The 18,289-nt window shown below is 36.4% G+C and overlaps 1 long non-coding RNA gene across 1 annotated transcript in view; it reads left to right on the plus strand.

The window, feature by feature from the left end:
- LOC140691708 (uncharacterized) overlaps nt 1–18,289 on the plus strand; it is a 40,309-nt gene that overhangs the window by 17,631 nt on the left and 4,389 nt on the right. The window contains exon 2 of the long non-coding RNA XR_012067404.1: nt 17,052–17,157. This is a non-coding gene — a long non-coding RNA (uncharacterized lncRNA). The remainder of the gene's footprint in view (nt 1–17,051; nt 17,158–18,289) is intronic.

Below are 18,289 nucleotides of genomic sequence, written 5' to 3' on the forward strand. Positions count from 1 at the left end.
TTCACATTAATGGGAAATATGACCTTATGTGGAAATAGGATTATTCCAGATACAATTAGTGAAGTTAATTTGAGAGTGTCCCTAATCCAGTATAGCTTATGTCTTTATGAAAAGGAGACAATTGGACATAGAGACAGAGAGTAATTTATTATGCAGCAACAGAAAACTAACGAAGGTTTTTTGTATCTTCTCTTTATCACTTCATCTCTTTTACAAAAAAGTTGAGATCATTTATTTAGCAGTAGTAAAAATTAATGGGCACCTGTTTTGTGTTAGGAGTTCTGTACTAAAGAATTCCCGCTAAATATTTATACAAACTTTTCAATAATTTGAGATAGATGTTAGCATCTCCTCCATTTTATCTATGTAAATACTGAGATTCTAAGGGTTTAAGTTGCTTGTGTAAGGTTCGACATTTGGCCTGGTGTATATTTAGATGCAAATCTAAAACAATTTGACCCCAAAGCCTTGTGCTTTACAAGTGCTCTTGTCCACATGCCCAAACTGGTACTTGAAGTCTGTGCAATGTTCTGAGTGTCTGTGGGACATGGGGAGGTGGAACATAACTCTCTTTCCATGGCCATCCCTTCCACACTTGATTTGGGTGGCTCTGTGGTAGAGAAGATGCTACTGGGGCTCCCAGCCAGCAATTAGTACAAGTAGGGCCATGATTCTGCCCTTGACCTCAGCTCAGCTCTGCGAAGGCATGTGGGTTAGACTTCTGAAGATTCTCCTCTGCCTTTTGCTTCCAGGTAAAAAGCGTTTCCAGAGAAGTGGAGGAAATTCAGCTTGTCATGGTGTAAAAAAATGTTCATAAGTGAAACTCTGAAATAATTCTTACAGTGAGTAGTCTTAGGTGACCATTTTAAGAAACAGTCAAATTTGAGGACTCTCTCAGACCTATTGTTTCTCCTCAGCAAAATTTAATATAACCTATAAAAACATAGGCTTTATATTTCTCTTTTATTATCCAGTCCACATTTTAGTTACTCAGTAAAATCATGTTTACATTTCTTCACGCACTGATTTACTCATCAAACATGTTTTGAGTGCTGACTATGTGCCAAGAATTTTCTGGGTATTTGGGTTAAAAGGGTCAAAAAGAAAAGGTCCTCATGCTCAAAGGAGGTTCTCATTTTAGTAAGCATTAACACTTTCCTCCACTAACACCTAGGAATATATCCCATCTCCTTTCTTTTGTCTTTTGTTTGTTCTGATCTTCATCATTTTTTTCTTTTTGTTAATCTATTCCAAATTTTAGTGAATCAGTTGCTGATTTATTTGACATGAGCCATATGCTGTCTTTCTTCTCTGATAGACATCAGTACTGCCACCATGAGAATAATTTTTTTTTATTGTCCCCTCTACTGTGATTATAATACTGAAATTTTAATATTTGGGCCACTGCCACAAATAAAAAAATATTAAATCACAGAACTTCTGGGGGATAAGATCTGGAGTGCAGATGGTGGTATCAATCTCCAGGAGAGTCATCTCTGAAAAATTTTCCAACAATGTGGCTTAGTAAACACTGGAAATATTAGAAGCCCACAAGCCTTGATTTCTCAACAGTACCTTGTGGGGATTCACGAGGATCTTGTAGTGAAAGAAGTGCATGCCCTTTTTATATGACTTCAACAGCTACCAGTAATGCAGTGGTGAGGCAGTCCGTATTTAATCCTCAGAAGAGATAGAAGATTATACATAATACCTGAGAGAGGCAAGTTGTATTTTACAGGTATTTTGGCTCATAGCACACATAACCTATTTCAGTTTTTTGGAGGGCCGTGTAACTGAATAGTTTTAATGGAAAAAAAGACTTACTCATTTAAAGGCTGGTTTATTTCTTGCCTATTGTCTATTATTTATTTACTTTTATTTATTTACTTAAAAATACTCTACATCACAGTCACAAAAGTGATGAGCAAATATTGACTGAATCAGTATTCACGATACTCATTACTTCATGTAGGAAACCATTGCTACCTAAATCTGTTCCCAGAGTTAGGGCTCAAAATATATGGTCTCCAATCTAATATAATCCATTGTGCAAACTGATAATCTAATAGGAAAGGCAAAAGGCAAGGAAGGAAGTAGGCAAAGAAGGGAGGAAGAGGGGATTGCAATGCACAATAATAATTACCAATATTCACATTGGTACGTGGCACTAAGGGGTCTCAAGGAAGGGTACCCAACCTAGAGTGACTGTGGGTGTGTGTGAGTGTGTGTATGAGAGATCATTCTAGGGGAGGTGATCTGATCTGAATCCTGAAGGGTAAGGAGGAGGAAGAAGTAGGAGGGAGAACATTCCAGGAGATGTTAGAGGAACCTGCTGAGACATGAGGCTTGGAGATAGAAAGGGGACAGGTGGTCACGAAGGACCACTTGTATGGCAAATAAGCAGTTTGAATTTTACTCAAAATGTATTGGGGAAACACTGAGGAATTTAAGGCAGTTTGTTGTGCTTTTGAAAGCTCATTCTGGGAGCCCTGGAAAAACTGGACTGAAGGGATGGTGGGAGAGGAGGGTAGATGGAAGAACAGAGGCCAGTTAGTCTGCTGCAGTGAGTGAGGTGACCCCTGAGTAGTGCCTGAACTCAGGCCTGCAGAGGTGGAAAAAGGAAGTGTCAGCATGCAGAAGTGGAAATAGAATCCCGAGTATTAAGAAAGTAGAAATGACAGATGGGTAGCCTGTACAGAAAACACGGCCTTTTCCCTGAAGCAAGTGTGATTATTCAACTGTCAAAGTGGTACACATTCTCTACCTTCAAATTTATACTAATCCAATTCATGTTTTGGAAGTAGACAATCATCGGTGTTATAACCAGGGCATCTTTATCTTTGAGGAATATTAAGGGCTGTTAAGCATATAGCATCCTGGGCTGCAGTGCTTAATGCAACTTGAATCTTTAATTACTGTTAAATTTTCAGATTAAAGAGTTCACTTGGCAGGTATTTTATAGTGTGAATAAATTAAAATCCTTCGTTAAATTAATTTACATTTCATGTGTTTTCTGATAAAGTACAAAACGTGGTTTTCCTGTTTATCTATACTGGGTAACGAGGATGTCTCAAAGTGCCAAGAATCTAATAATCTCCATTTTGGTGAGAGGTGGGGAGGCTTCTAGATATCAGACTGGCTTTATTAGACAGAAAGCTCTAGACTTTCGCAGGCTGCTCCTTTGGAGGGGTTTCTGAGATACTCTTCTTTTTACTAAGGAACCTTGTTTGCTCTTTATTAAAGTAACACTGGTAAGTCACATCAGTCATAGCACTAGGGAAGCCGATTCTGTATCTTACACGAGAATTCCCACAAAGTAGTTTAGTAATATCCAGTAAATACACATTAGGTTTAATTTTATCCTAATCCTAAATATAAGGGAAGTTGGACTCTACATTTGGATAATAGAAATCTGTGCCTTATTTATCATAGAGAGGATGACAAGAGGAAAATATTGACTTCCTCTCCTTGAAATCCTCCAGCAGGTTGATTTGTTATTCAAAAGTGTGCATAGAAAAATTGTCTCTTGGTATAATAAGAGGAATATAGAAGATAAGAAAGAGATTTTTTTCCCCTTCTACTACCTCGAAGCAGATGGAAGTAATTATGTTTGACATTGTATTTTGGTGGGATGGATTAAGTATTTGTGATGAGACCCAGTACAGGCTTGCAGGAAAACTTGAAGTAAGAAAACAACTTAATTCTTTTAGCAACCTGAAGCATGGTCATTCTGTCATCCTGTTACTGCTTCTGTCCTATTTGCTGATTCTGGCATTAGGTAAGAGGAGCTAAATCATATAGCATTTTTTAAAGTGCATGATGTTGGGTGAAAAAGTAATTGTTTTGGTGGCAGATTATTGGAAGAAAACTGGCTGGACAAAGTCAAATAGATTGATTTACTGCAGTTTTTCAAAATCTTTACATGCTGATGTAACAACCATGAAAATAACCATGTTTTGAGTGCCTAATCGGTGTCAGGCACTGTTCTAATTACCTTGCCTGAGTTAACTTGTTTCCTACTACTTCTCTATGGATGGATGAGTGCCAATATTATCCTCATTGTCCAAATGAGGAAACTGATGGCAGAGAAGTTCTGAATTTGCCAAACTTACACACAGCTTACAAGTCTTTCTTTGAGGGCAGAATCCAGTTTATAGTACTTCACAAACTTTGCTGACCACACCAAAGGTCCATCCCCTTTTCCTTTGGACATCTATTGAAATTAATATTCTGTAGGATACAATCTGAAAAATGTAGCAGAGGAAACAGTATGGAGGAATGTTGGGAAGAACATTGCAGAAAAATTGTATCTTCTCAGGCATAAGAGATATGTACTACTCTAGCCAAATATCAGGAGAGGTTTGCCTCCTCTCACAGGTCAGCCAAAAATACTACAGGCCCATGATTTACTATTTAAAAATCTACAGAACCTAGACTTTCATCCTGGGTGAATTCTTTCCATTTATGGTAGGTAAATCTTTGCTGAGATAGTACTTACAATATTTTAATTAAAAAGACAATGATCCTGACCTAGGCTGTGTCAAGCATGAGCCCTGTGTCCAGATCCTTTAACTTTACCTAGCTTGTGGTCTTAGCCACACTGGCTAAGCCTCAAATCTAACTTTTATCAAATAACAAAGAATTTTAACAGCTTGGCTCAGTTCCCTGCTCACACTAAACCTTTATTCTTCCTAAATTATCTAAACAGTCAGTGCATAGATCAGGAAAATTTAATGGCCAATAAACATAAAATGCTCAATTTTTCTTGTTAATCAAAAAAAGAAAAAGAAAATTGATGGAATATTATTTTTTCTGCCAATCAAATTGGCAACATTTTTGAGACATAATTGAGATATAAAGAAGTGCACATATTTAATGAGGTTGGTCAAAAGGCACTGTTTCTATTATTTTAATTGTAATAGAAATATCAAGGCACCAAAAAGTAGAGATTAGCCAGACCATTATATTGCTCTTGTTTATGTAAAATCTGTGCCTGGCAAAAATAGTTATTAAATACTCTTACTGTGTTCACTGCATAAAGGTGGCACTTTTCAATTAACTAACCCGCCCTGGGCCCCAGAGCTAGCACCGCTCAAGGGATAGATAGATGGCCTACTAGGTGGCCATCAACTACAGCTTGACCTTTGCCAGGATTGGTAAATCAGTCATTCCAGAAGGGATGGGAGTGGAAGGTGCTGAAACCTATACGCCCATGATTTACTATTTAAAATAGTAAATCTGGGCAGAGTTGGGCCCATGTAGCACATCTAATAAGCCCTGCTCCCATTCACCATTTGAGATGTTGAAGTTAAAAGTAAAGCACATATGAAATCTGAATAAAGGGGCCTCATCGAAAACATGAGATTTTCAGACATCTGCCTTCCTCTCTCTACTTTTCTGTGTGTAGCCTACACACTGAGGAGGGGCACATACATCTTTGTGACTTGTTTAAATCTCATAGGTAATAATGGTCTGGTGCCATGAGAACAGAAAACTGTTACTTGCTACCCGATAATCTCATGCCTAATGAAGAGGATTTTCCTAAGGATTCTCAACAATAATGAGGAAGACCTTTCTAATAATTAGGGCTAATGAAGAATTAAAGGTACCAGGTGACTCCTCCTAGCTAGAAATACTCAAATAGTGTTAGTATGGAAGGGATCAGTTACCAGATAGGGATTGGACTCAGTGACCTCTAAACTACATTTGAAAGCTGAGGGTATATGGTTGTTTTTGTCTAAATGTCTCCAGTCCCCTTTGTTTTCTGAGGCACTTTTTGTCATGAGCAATTAGCAGGATATATTTTTACTTAATGTATGCAAATGAATATTTATGAGCAATTTTAGAAAGCTTCATAAGATAGTACTTTTTAATATAAGCTGTCAGTGTAAAAGTCCAAATTTTAAAGGTGACAACCACATTTGTTATAACCAGTCTAGGCAAAGATAGAGTAAAATTGAATGATTCAAGAAAGTGTCCGGTAGCACATAATAAGCAGCCTTTATTAAGTGGTGCAAGTCAATATCAGTTCAAGGATCACCATCTTTTAAAATTTTTATGTCCAGACACTAGTCTACAGCTCGTAATATTCACTCGCTAATTACCTTAAGCATCAAGTGGTAATCCTGAGGCTTATCCCCCACTAACTTGGAGGAGTTGCCACAGTCTTCTGCCTCTGACTATTTTGTGGCTTGATTTATTTGTGTCTTAAAATAAATGTGAATTCATAGCCGCAAGAAAATGAATCTTGCTCTACTGAATGGCATTCCCAAGGAAATGAGATTAGCATTACTGTTAGTTATTATTGTCATTGTTATGACTTTTAGGAGAACTAATTTTTGTTTCAGGATCAAATATAATAAAACAGGCATCAGTGCTCTCTGAAACGGTTTGTATCTTTGTTTCTAGTATGCAAATACCTTTTGTGGCCCAATACTGAATTCTTTGGGGCATGCAAATAATATGTTAAAGTGAAAAAAATTCTCTTAACAAAGTTGGTTTATGATTTTAAATTTTCTGTCCTTTGAATTTGGAAATGATTCCAAGGGAATCAAGATATTACTTGCTGATTGAAATAATATAATTCTTGAGAAGTAATTAAGATACAGTCTTATAGACGGTATATTAGCTACTGCAGATGAAAAATAAAAACTGTTTTCATTAGAAAGGAATGGCAATGATAATAAAATGATGAGAGACACAGATTGTTCCCTAAACACAGTTAACTGGCATTTTCTTGGTGTGTGACCTTGAGTAAATTTCTTAACCTTTTTCAGCCTGAGTTTCCTCATCAGTAAAATTGGATAAATGTGCCTCACTTGTGCTTATTATATGATTACATGAGGACATATATAAATGCAAAACATGAAATGTTGTCTAGTATATAGTAGTATTTGATAAATATTAATCTGTTGTTACTGTTATTGTCACTGTTAAGTCTTACTGGGATTGAATGCTCTTGGTGCAGGTGAGGAAGTAAGACTAGCATGGGGGAAGAAATATGATGGTGGAAATTGTAGGAGATTGTACACTAGCAACCCTGGCTTCTAGTCCTTATTTTTCTGCTAACAAACTGTTGAGGTCAGCTGTTACTTACTTCTTTGAGTTAACGTTAAGATACCAGTTCGTATTTTGTTTGTCTAGATGAAGGAATCCCCCAATTTTTCCAGTTACAAACTTCTTTCATTTTATGTGAGCCAGCATCATGATTTTCAAATATCTTAGTTCATGTATTTTATTAATTGTAAATGTTGAGAACTATGGATAATAGCAATCAAGTGATTCACAGCTTCAAATAACTCAACCAGTTCCACAGTCTCTAACTGAGAACCAGCTGTGTTGAGGGCCTTATGAAGCAGAAGCAGAGAGGAATAGGCCCCACACTTAAGGAGTTCAGAGTTAGGATATGTAAAGTGATCCTCCACACAGTCTTCTATAATCTTATCCTTTTATTTAAAAATACAATGTTGGTTATAACTCTATCAGATCATGTATGAAAGGATTAAGACCATACAACTGTGTGATTTTGAATGTCAGTATCCTATCATTCACATCTAATTGTGGTCAGAGCAATTAGGATGAAAATAAAGGACAGCTAAGGTGAAATAAATCAATATCTACGCTGGAATTGCAATATCAATTTATTATGCCAGGTCAGAAAAGTAAATGGTGAGTTCTTGTAAGTTACCTGAAAAAAAGAAAAAAACTATGAAAGTTTTAGACTAAAATTAGATAGAATTTATTGGACAGATGCCATGGTAGAGATCTTAAAAAAGAAAAGAAAAGAAAAGAAATGGTCTCATTTTTAGGTTGGGAAAAATCCATGCAATGGACAAGGCCTATTCTATTCTATTATACTGAATAGAACTGAAGAATTGTGGGGCCTAAGGAACTGAGCTGTCTGATGCATTTCTCACTCAAGGTGAAACTGCTGACATTAACCACCGAAGAATTAGTCACAAAATTTACTTTTCATTTAAGGATTATAGATAAATTTGCCCTTCATTTAAAGCATTTTTTCACAAAATCTAGTCACTTAAATCTGTCAGGTCAAGTGTCCTGGAGGAGAAAAAGACTTAGTGAGTTAATAGTTTATGTGGGGGTGACTGTGATTTGCATTCAAAGCAAGAGTTAGTAATGAGCAGAAAGAGGGGAGCTCTCTCACTGACACCAAGTCGGATGGCAAAGAGGATCATCCAGAGCAAATTTCCCAGCTCTTTCAGGTAGAGAATTGCTTTCATATCTTGCTTGCCTTTAATACATTTGATCATAGGGTCTGAGAATACACTCTGCCAACCAGACATACCTTCTAATTATGATCCTTCCCCTCTCAGCCTTTCAAGTCAGAGGAGGCATAAATGAGCCTGGAGAAGGGTGATGGGTGGGCTTTCTGTCTGAGATAGTTGATGGCCTTTTGGTGGGAAACTCTGTTAGAATATAGAAAGGGTCCTTTCTAAAAGGAAAAGTTAAAAAACAAAAGTATGTGTGAAGCTTTGCTCTCTTTACATCTAAATGTCCATATCAATGGCATAGGTACTAAAAATGTCTGAAAAGAAGAGCTGGGACATCTTCAGAAGTCTATGGGATACCGTTGTTTATTTATATACATATGCACCCACATAAATTTAAATAGTACATATTGATATGTAGAAATTAATAGGACATGTAAATACATTAAATTTTATACAATGCTTAAACATTTACAGAACAACTATAAACACATGAAATGCTTTTTTTAAGCATACATTAAATTTACAGAATAGATAAATTTATATAAAATACATGTATAAATAAATTATATAAATATGAACTTTTATGTAAGATCCTATTTTAAAAAGCAGCATATTGTAAATCCTCTGTTACCTTCTCTTTGCAATTGTATGCTTTACGGTTGCTTTTTCTTGTGTGAGGTAGCCTGGTACTTGGTATTTTCTCAGTTAGACCTGAATTACTTGTTGCTGACCAACTATGACAGGGGCTGACTTGGATCAAAGGATACAGTCCTCTTTCTTCCAGAAGATCATCCTGTGACTTTCCCCAAACTAACCTTAACAACACCCCAGTAAGATATGGTTTTGGAGGCAAAAAATAACACAAATAATTAGATCATTACTTTCTGCCACTGTTCATTTTTGGCTCTACTTTGAAAGTAATAAAAGCATGCATTTCCTCACAAGTGTGAAAAATGCCTCTTCCTTTGTAATTTCAAGATAAAATTTATTCCAAATTGGGTAACTTTATTAGAATTTTATGGCATTGAATTTTTTTCTATTCATAATAATAAATTAATGTTTTAAAATTCTGTCTTCAGAGAGAAAAAAAATTTGCTGTATGTGTAAACAAATTCATACTGATTAATTCGAGTATTACCATGAAGTTACATTTACTCTGTGTACATTAAATCATCTTTATAACACCACAATAAGTTGATCACACACACAATCTATTTACAAGGACTGTTTCAAGACTTAGATCAACATAGTTGATTCTTATACCACTCTGAAAGACTTCTTGATATCCCCAGAGCCAATTTATTCAGCCATGTTCATTATGGCAGCACTCCAAGAAATTCATTCTGCAACTTAGAGATTTGTATTGCACAAAGTTATTTTTAATTCAGCAAGCAACCCTACTTTTAGTAAGCAGCTTTTAAGACTTAACCACTAAGTTATTACAAAAATTGAAATAGTTAATTTTGCCCACTATGTTAGGTTTTGTTAAGTACTTTCATGATATTTTTAACATAATCCTAACAAAAATGCTCTGTGTGGGTGGTGATAATGCTGCTAATAAGTATTTACTCAGCACCCACCTTGTCCCACTGGGCATTTTACATAATATCCTCTTTGTGCTGCTGGGAAAAACAGATTCTAAAATGTTATGTAGCTTAAGCAAAGCTTTTGATTGCATTGTAAGGTTCAGTTTTCAACTATTGGGTTTTTTGATTCCCAAAGATCCCCAAAAGCTAGTGTGCTGTATGGGCAAGAGGGACAGAGAAAAGACATGCTTTATAACCAGCAGTGTTGATGGTCCACTCTCTCAGCTTCTGCCTGAGAAGACCTACAGTCTGCAAGAGGTGAATGTTTTTCACCATCTGTCACGGGCAGTCCCCCATACTGTGTGCCCCGGCATCAAATCTTGTTTCTATCCTTTTTGTTTTGCACGCTACTGGGCCTCGATCTCTTATTGAGCACTTTGAGCAAAATACTATCTTCCAGCAAAGAAACACCTTGAACTTACTTGAAGTCTCTTTGGCCAGTTTCAGATGCAAGAGTGAATAGATGAAATGTGGACCGAACATTGCATTCCATTACTTCTTTAAAATAGCTTCTTAGAGAATGAAGGGTCCAGGTTGGGGGCTTGAGTTTTTCTGATTTCAGCGATAAAAAGTTCCTTCAGGACCACCACACAATGCAATCTGTTTGGAAAGCAAAGGATCATCATCATCATCCTTCTTCTCGTTATTTTGTCAATAATTACTCCCATGAAAGAATGCCTATTTCATGTCAAGCACTAGGCTTACATGTTTTTTAAACATTATCTTATTTCACCTTTACAACAAACCAAGTAGGTCGCATTCTCTCTATTTTTACAGATAAGTTCCCATAATTGGGGCATAGTAGAGTCTCTTTGAATACTACTCTCTTTAAATCCAAAGTCTTTGTTCTTCCTGTTACTCCTGCTTTCTCCAAATCAGATTAGATAAAAATTTCATGCTTGCATCCACATTTCAAGGCCTGTTGGAATTCACATTTCAAGGACTCTGTGTTGGACATACAGCCTGTAAGGGAGGAAGTGTGACTGCATCTTATCAATAGCTTCACCAGAAAGGTGACATTACTTCTAAGTTAATTCCTCATTGGAAGAACTTTGGAAGAAGGTTATTACAGTGCATGGCTCTCTGAAGGTGTTTTTCTTAGATCAAGGTGGCCCCAGAGAATTATAATTGAATTGCTTTTCATTTTGTTTAGTACTGTTAGGACAAGTATGCACATGATCTTGAAGCATTTTGGAAAGTGATTTGAGACCTACTGCTTGATCAAGCAACACTTGAGAAACTCATAGTATTAGAAAAATATGTGCATGTACTAGACTATTTGTGATATAATGAATCTTGGTTGTTAGGTTAATACATATTTTAATGTATGTTTCAACTAGGGAAATGTATAGTATTTGAGGGGTGAGGTTTTTGTCTGCAGCAGATACTTGTGAGGATTCAAAAATTACAAGATGAAGTCACAGATTTTTTAAAATTCAGTTTTAGTGAAAGTGAACTTAGGTTGAAATAAGAAGCCAATTAGGAAGGCAGCTACTTGTGAATCTCTCTAGACATGAAGTAAGTGTTAATTCTAAAACAAACAAATCACTCCAGGAAACTGTTAAGCCCTTGATCCTGGAAAAAACACAGTAGACAATGTGGAATAGGGAAAAGAACAAAGAACTGGGGATCAGCACATGCTCTGCCAGGAACTAACATTATGTGTGACTTGGACAAGTCACTTTACCAGTGTCAGGCTCACTTTCCTCATTTGTAAAATCAGTGTGTTTCATATAGTTTCTAAAGTCCTATTGAGCTAGATATACTATTATTTGAAGTGCATGTGGAATTAAGCACTTACCTTCTGTAAAGATGTTTATTTTCTATTTCTTTCCTTAGAAGTCCTTTAACAAAATGAAAGATAACTTTAAGTAGCTGAATTTAAACAGTACTGGTCTTTGTAAGAATCAGAGCTTGTTCATATGTTAAGCTTTTCTTATCACATCAACAACTGAAATATATACAATTTATACAGATAGGAAAAGGTAATAGCTACCCAAATTATACTACTTTACTGATGTGTAGACATAATGAGAAGGTAGCCATCTGCAAGCCAAGCAAAGAGATCTCAGAAGAAACCAAATCTGCTGATACCTTGATCTTGGACTTCTGGTGTCTAGAATTGTAAGAAAAAATATTTTTGTTGTTTAAGCCACTATTCAGTCTGAGGCATTTCGTTATGGCAGCTCTAGCAAACTAATACAGTAAACAGTATTATTCTCATTTTTTGGTTAAGGAAACATGACTCAGAGAGGTAAGGTAACTGATTTCTCTGGAGTTACTAACCAAAGATCATGTGGCTGGTAAATGGCAGAACTGGGTTTCAAACCTAAGTTTTTCTGACTGTGTATGTTCCATGTCACCACACACTTTCCTTATTAGTCATAAAGCACAATCTTCCCCCTTCCGTGGACCATCGTAGATATCACATGTGGTATTCTGTGTACAAATAATTGCTTACATATAATTTATGAAGATTTTCTAAGCATGGTGCTTTCACAAAGAAACATAGTCTATTGTTCAGGACCCTGAGTTTCTCATTAGACTGTTTGAAAAGTTACTTAAACTTCCTGTGCTTTTTTCCCCTTTATATCATGAATGGAAATCAAAATATCTCATAAATTTGTTGAAAGGATTAAATGAGATACAGCACATAAAGCAGTTATCATAGTCTTTGGTATATTTTCAGGACTCAATATATACTAGCTATTATATAATACTATTATATTAATTAATTTACTTTATCATACAACTACTTTGAATGATGGACAGCTTGAAGGATGTCTGAAATTTTCATTACAAACACTTTCATGTTAAAGAGGAAGAAAATTAAGGCCTTGAAATTATAGCAAATCAAATTGAATGAGCTCAAAGGGCTGTTTTATTTTTAATTTTACTTTTTTAAAAAACTAAATTAGCTTATTGTAACTCCATTCAAATTGTATTTATTTATAATGGCAGTATGATTTTGACAATTTCTTATCTAACTATTGAAATAATAGGGTGATGAATATTTAGCACAGACAGGTTAGTCGAACTAAACTGATTTTTTTTCTTTAAACCTTTAAGATACTGTCCTCAGTATAGAAATAATCTCATTTGTAGTGATCTTTTATAACTCTGAGCAGTGGGGAATTAGACTGGAGAAGAAAGTTTAGGCAACATGATAGGGAGGGAGAAAGTGAGGGTAAGGATTTTGTTCTTTAGGCAGTGAGGAAACTTTGAAGATTTCTTAGTGGGAAAGTAACTTCTGAGGAACTCTGGAAGATTAATTTGGCAAAAATATTTGCTATTGATTAGCTCATAAATAGAAGTTAAAGTTTTATTTTAATTGTCCTGATAAGAGACAGTGAGCATCAGAACAATAATGCTTGCACTGGGAGTGGAGAGGAGATAAAGCAGATGAAAAAATCACTTAGGTTGATTAAATATGCATGAAAAATATGAGAAGTGCACGTTTAAAGTTTACTTGGTTAGGTCAAAAAATGATGTGTCAACTAGAAAAACAAATATTTAGGAGACATTTAAAGCACAAGAGATAGTTTTTAATTTTAACTGTTAAATGAATTTGTTTCAGCAGGCTCAGATGAATCATATTGCAGGATAATAGAAATAGCCTGAAACTTCAGGGAAATACCAGAAGGACAGTTCCCCTCTTCTCTTAGAATACCACCTCAGCTTTAGAGGCAGGGTGCTGGGCAAAGGCAGTTAGTCTTGGTCTGTCACCCTTGGCCTAGTGCTGCCCTATAATAGGGGACTAAGTAAGGAAAGAGCCCCAGGCTTCTCAGCTGCTCTTGCCCAGAGTAAAGCTTCTGCAACGCAGAGCTGGGTGTGTGTCATAAATGTTGGTTCCCTGCCCCTCATAGGGAGGAACTACAGCCCTAGACTGTGAGCTAGAGATGGAGGAGTCCTGTGTTCTGGGCTGCACTTTTAGGGGGAGAGTTTTAACTGTGCTGAGCTGGAGAGAAGGGGAGGGAGTGGACTGTGGGTTAAATGTCACAAATTCTTTATCTTTTTACTGAGATTTAGTGAATATTCTTGAATAAATATATCCGTGCGCCCATAGGACAATTTACAGAGGCCTTAGTTGCATGTGCTGTTTAATACTTTTCACCTCTTAATGATTGTTTCCCTGGGGAGAAAGTCCAGAGCTTCTCACATTGTCATTCCAGAAGTTGCCTCTTTAGTTGTCATTTGTTAATTGAGATGTTGGCAAGTGAAATGTGCTTAGAAGAGGAGAAAGAATTGCTAATGGGTCTGAAAACTAGGCCATACAGCAATATCTAGGAGAACTAAAACATTGAAGAGTTGCCAGAAAGCAGAGTTTTTTTGATATAAAATAGTAAAAATAACTTTAATCTGTGTAATTCCACTCAGAAGAACTAAAATTAATACACAAAATTACTGGGAGGCAGGTTTCACTAAATTTTTGAAACAAGTTTGAGTGAAAAATCAATGGCAGCTAAATGTATGGCACTGAACTCTCTTTTACTGGAGATGTGTAAACAAAGCTGAGACCATCTCTTTAAGTAATACCAGAGGAGATGTCTGCAATGACACATCATCAAGCAAGATGAACGTAGAAATGTGTACATTGCACAGAGCAGTTGGAGGCTTCTGTATTAATCAAGATGAGAGATGATGCTGGTTTGAAGGGGATAGTAGCAGATAGAATGGAGAGATGTGTTCTAGCACATGGTAAGTGCTATGGTAAGTGCTATGGGGAATGCAAACATTTGAAAATGTGAACCTTCGCCTGACATACCAAGCAACAAAGAAAAAAAATAGTTACTAACACAAAATTTTTCAAGTTATTTAACTTTATCCTTATACCCAATAACAGAAGTTTCCAGAAGCAACAAGATGAACAATAACACAAATGGAAACAAACAAAACAGTGAATAAATGTTTATAAACTGCAGACCCAGGTCACAAGGTCAAGCATACTTTCATGAATTTTTAAAACCAAGGAATATAAATGGAATATCTCCACACTGAAGATTTATAAAAAATATAAAGCAGCACAGGATCATCAGAAAAATAGGGGAAGGTTTCAATAATACAGTTTTTAAGTAACAAGTAGGTAGAAACTCTAAAGGGAATTTAGATGTAGTAAGAAACATTCTTGACACCAGATTACCAATTTTTGTAATAATGAAAGAATATAAAAACCTCACAATTTAAATTGTGATTCTATAGAGTTCACTAAACTTTTTTTTTTTGTAAAACCACAGTATTTGAGATATACCTAATTAGGTAGAGCGCTAGAAACACTTTTTGTTATGCTTGTGTTTTCCTGATCTTTACACAAATATTTGATTAGCTTAAAATGATAAATTTTTCTGTTAAATTCTACCTTGGTTTAGGAGTCGGTACACTTAAACTGCATTAAGATCTCGTAAGAGAAGATGGGACCTTTGTAAATATTCAAGGATAAGAAGCCAATTTTCTGTAATAGTTCTGTACTTTGTTAGGTTTTGGTAATGAGATTTGCAAGACACTTATTATTATAAAATGTATTCCAGCTGCCTGATGAGATCGGTGATCAAATTGCCCGTCGGGACATTTGGTCACCATTTTTGTTCAAAGTCTGCACCTTTATGTGTTTCAGCTCTGCTCTCCCAGTAAGACTGGTGCTGTGACTGAGAGCCTGGATTTCCTTAATTTTGGGATGGCTTCCCTAGGGTTCCCATCAACATGATCATGTCCCACTTCTGGTCAGGGAACAGACTGCAGGTTGGGGCACTGACGGAATTTTGGCCGCAACCCTCTGGCTGCCACCAGAGCACAAGACTGTTCCTCCTCTTAATTGGCATTTTCTTAACGTATGGTACTCAACTCCCACCTCGGGCAGGACAGGCAGGCTCTGTCTTTTAATCTGCTGCAGACCTTCTTCACTTTTTCAATTCATTTTGCAAACAGAAATTAGTTCAGCGGGTTTCAACTGGAAACAGGTGCTCTTGGTTCGTATCACCTCGATGAGTGACATAAACTAAAATGCACTTTTATCTCACGGGTGATAATCATGGACCCCAATACATTACCTTTTTTATATGCTAAGCCACTAACTTGCTCTAGAGAGGATTACCTCCAGATTCCTAACTGAACCCAAGCCAGTCTTTTAGGCCTGAGTTTTCCAAGTTGGCTATATACGCTTTGCAATTTCACCAGAATGTTGCCAACACTCTAACGTGTGCTGTGTGGATGTGGAAGTAAATTCGCTAAATCGCAAGAGTGAAAGAAGTAACATTACAAGTTCTACATGATTTGCTGGACTGGTTTTCTCTCAAATTTACTCATCTTGGTAAATAATACAAGTTACAGTTTGATTTTAGTTTTATTGATCCCTATTTACTCTCTGGGCTTTTTAATTGGTCAAGAAAGAAATTTGGAGTTAAGAGAAATTACTCCCAATGGGATTATAGTCTAAGTGGAGAGAAGAACTTACTGTTTATTCCAGTGGATTTGTGCAGCATTGATGGGCAGACATCCCAGACAAGAAGTCATCTTGGGGCAAATACATGAAATTCTGCTTTCTCATCACACAACATTATCCTGGAACAAGGACTCAAGGTTTTTTGAGGTTTATAGATGATCTAAAAATTCTTTAGAAATCACTGAGAATTAAGATCTTTTATAAGTTATAAATTCTGTAATATTAAAAACAAAAAGCCCTTAAACTAGGGAAAACCAGTGCTGTCTTCTGAGAACACCCATCTACATTTGCCGTGTGGCTAATTTCAAATTGCGATTTTCTCAAACCTGATTTGTATTTTACACAGCTGTTCAGTGCCGTTCCGTTTCTTGCATTTTTCAAGGAGTTATATGGTTCCCCCTCTTCCTTCCTTAAACATAATTTTAACACAGCTTACAGACACACACACACACACACAAACACACAAGTTTGTTAGCCAATATCTGTAAATGACCAAAGCCTGGGGGAAACTACTGAAAATCAAACTTGGTTATAGCAGAGTGGTATCAGCCAGGTATTGGCTACGTTCCATGTTTATAAATAGGATGCAAAAGCTTAATTTTATCATAACTGCAGAGCAACTTTGAAAAAGTCATGTAATTTAATGGCATAACCATCCTTTATTGCTATATGTAAATAGACTGAATAACAGCAGTAAATGTTGAACACAATCTAGTTGCTGCAATTTCTTTGGAACACACTTTAAATTTCAAATTATGTTTAATGCCTTTGTACATAACACAGGTCTCTTTCTTAAAGCTTATCGCATGGAGTTGACTTACTTGAGGAAAATGGCATTTGGGAAAAACAGAGAAGTAGAAGCAGAGTGGGCCATTTGGAAATCTGACCACATATTTTTTTTAAGGTGAGTCATTTAGTTTTAAATTGTCTTTTCGTTTCATTATTTTGAACTTTATCAATGTCCTCCTGTGTTAGGTATTTACATCATCTATGAATAAGACTTTTCCCAATTGCACTGTGTGACTTGGCCACAACATTTCCCTTGTCTTTGGTATAATTAGGCTTAAAGGGAGAAGGCCATAGACAATGGTGCGCACATGCTAGGCTGCTTCTTCCCATGGAAATGATTCACTAGCAGGTGTCCTTTCATTCTGCCCTTGGTCCTGCCCTCAGGACCAACATATCCTTCCTATGCTCAGTGGAAGAAGGGAGGAAATGCTGTTCTCTTTGTATCCCGTCTGATTTCAGAATGTTATAATGAAGATACAAATGTGAAGGTGAGATAAGGAGCTAAAAAGTAAAAAGTTCTTTTGAGAGGCAGAGGTAGAAGTCTCTGATGAAATTTTAACACAGGGGTGTTAGCAATAAGCTAGGAGGTCTCCCCTGTGCTCTCCTAGGCTGCCATCAGCAGTGCGGGGAAGTTTACCCTAAAGCAAATTCCCTCATGGGATTGATAAGTCTTAGAATGTGAGTCCTCAAAGTACATCATGCACACAATAATATACTTTGATCTCGTGGATTTTTTAATTTTTAAAAATTTAGTTTTGTGCTCATTGGATGATTTCAAACAAAATTGAGAAAATAGGGAAACAATTTTGCCTTTAGGTTAAAATGAAATCTATAAATCCACCATGATCAGGGCAGTGCACTGTTTACAGCCATACTATTAATGCATCATCAGGAAAATCATGGAGAAGGTGTTTATCCTAGAACTCTTACCTTCTCGAGCAAAGTCTTTTCTTATGTTCAACAAATTCTCTCATTCCCAGGAAAGTTGGTTAAATGAAAGGGTCTAATTCATTTATTTGGGAATTCATCCTTATTGTGTTCCAGGCTTAAAGATTTCATGGTGGACCAAACAGTAATGCAACTCAAAGGCTTACGAAAAGGATGAACAATACACAAATAATTATATAATTATAATGAATCCCTAGATGGAGACTGGAAGGCTGGAGCAGGAAGGAGGGACTTGCCCCTTTCTGTCGGTTCCCGTTCATGTCAAGATGAGCCCAGCTCTTGAGGCTGGCAGCAGTCCG

The sequence above is a fragment of the Vicugna pacos genome, chromosome 36, assembly GCF_048564905.1.
Source record: "Vicugna pacos chromosome 36, VicPac4, whole genome shotgun sequence".
Lineage (NCBI taxonomy): Eukaryota > Metazoa > Chordata > Mammalia > Artiodactyla > Camelidae > Vicugna > Vicugna pacos.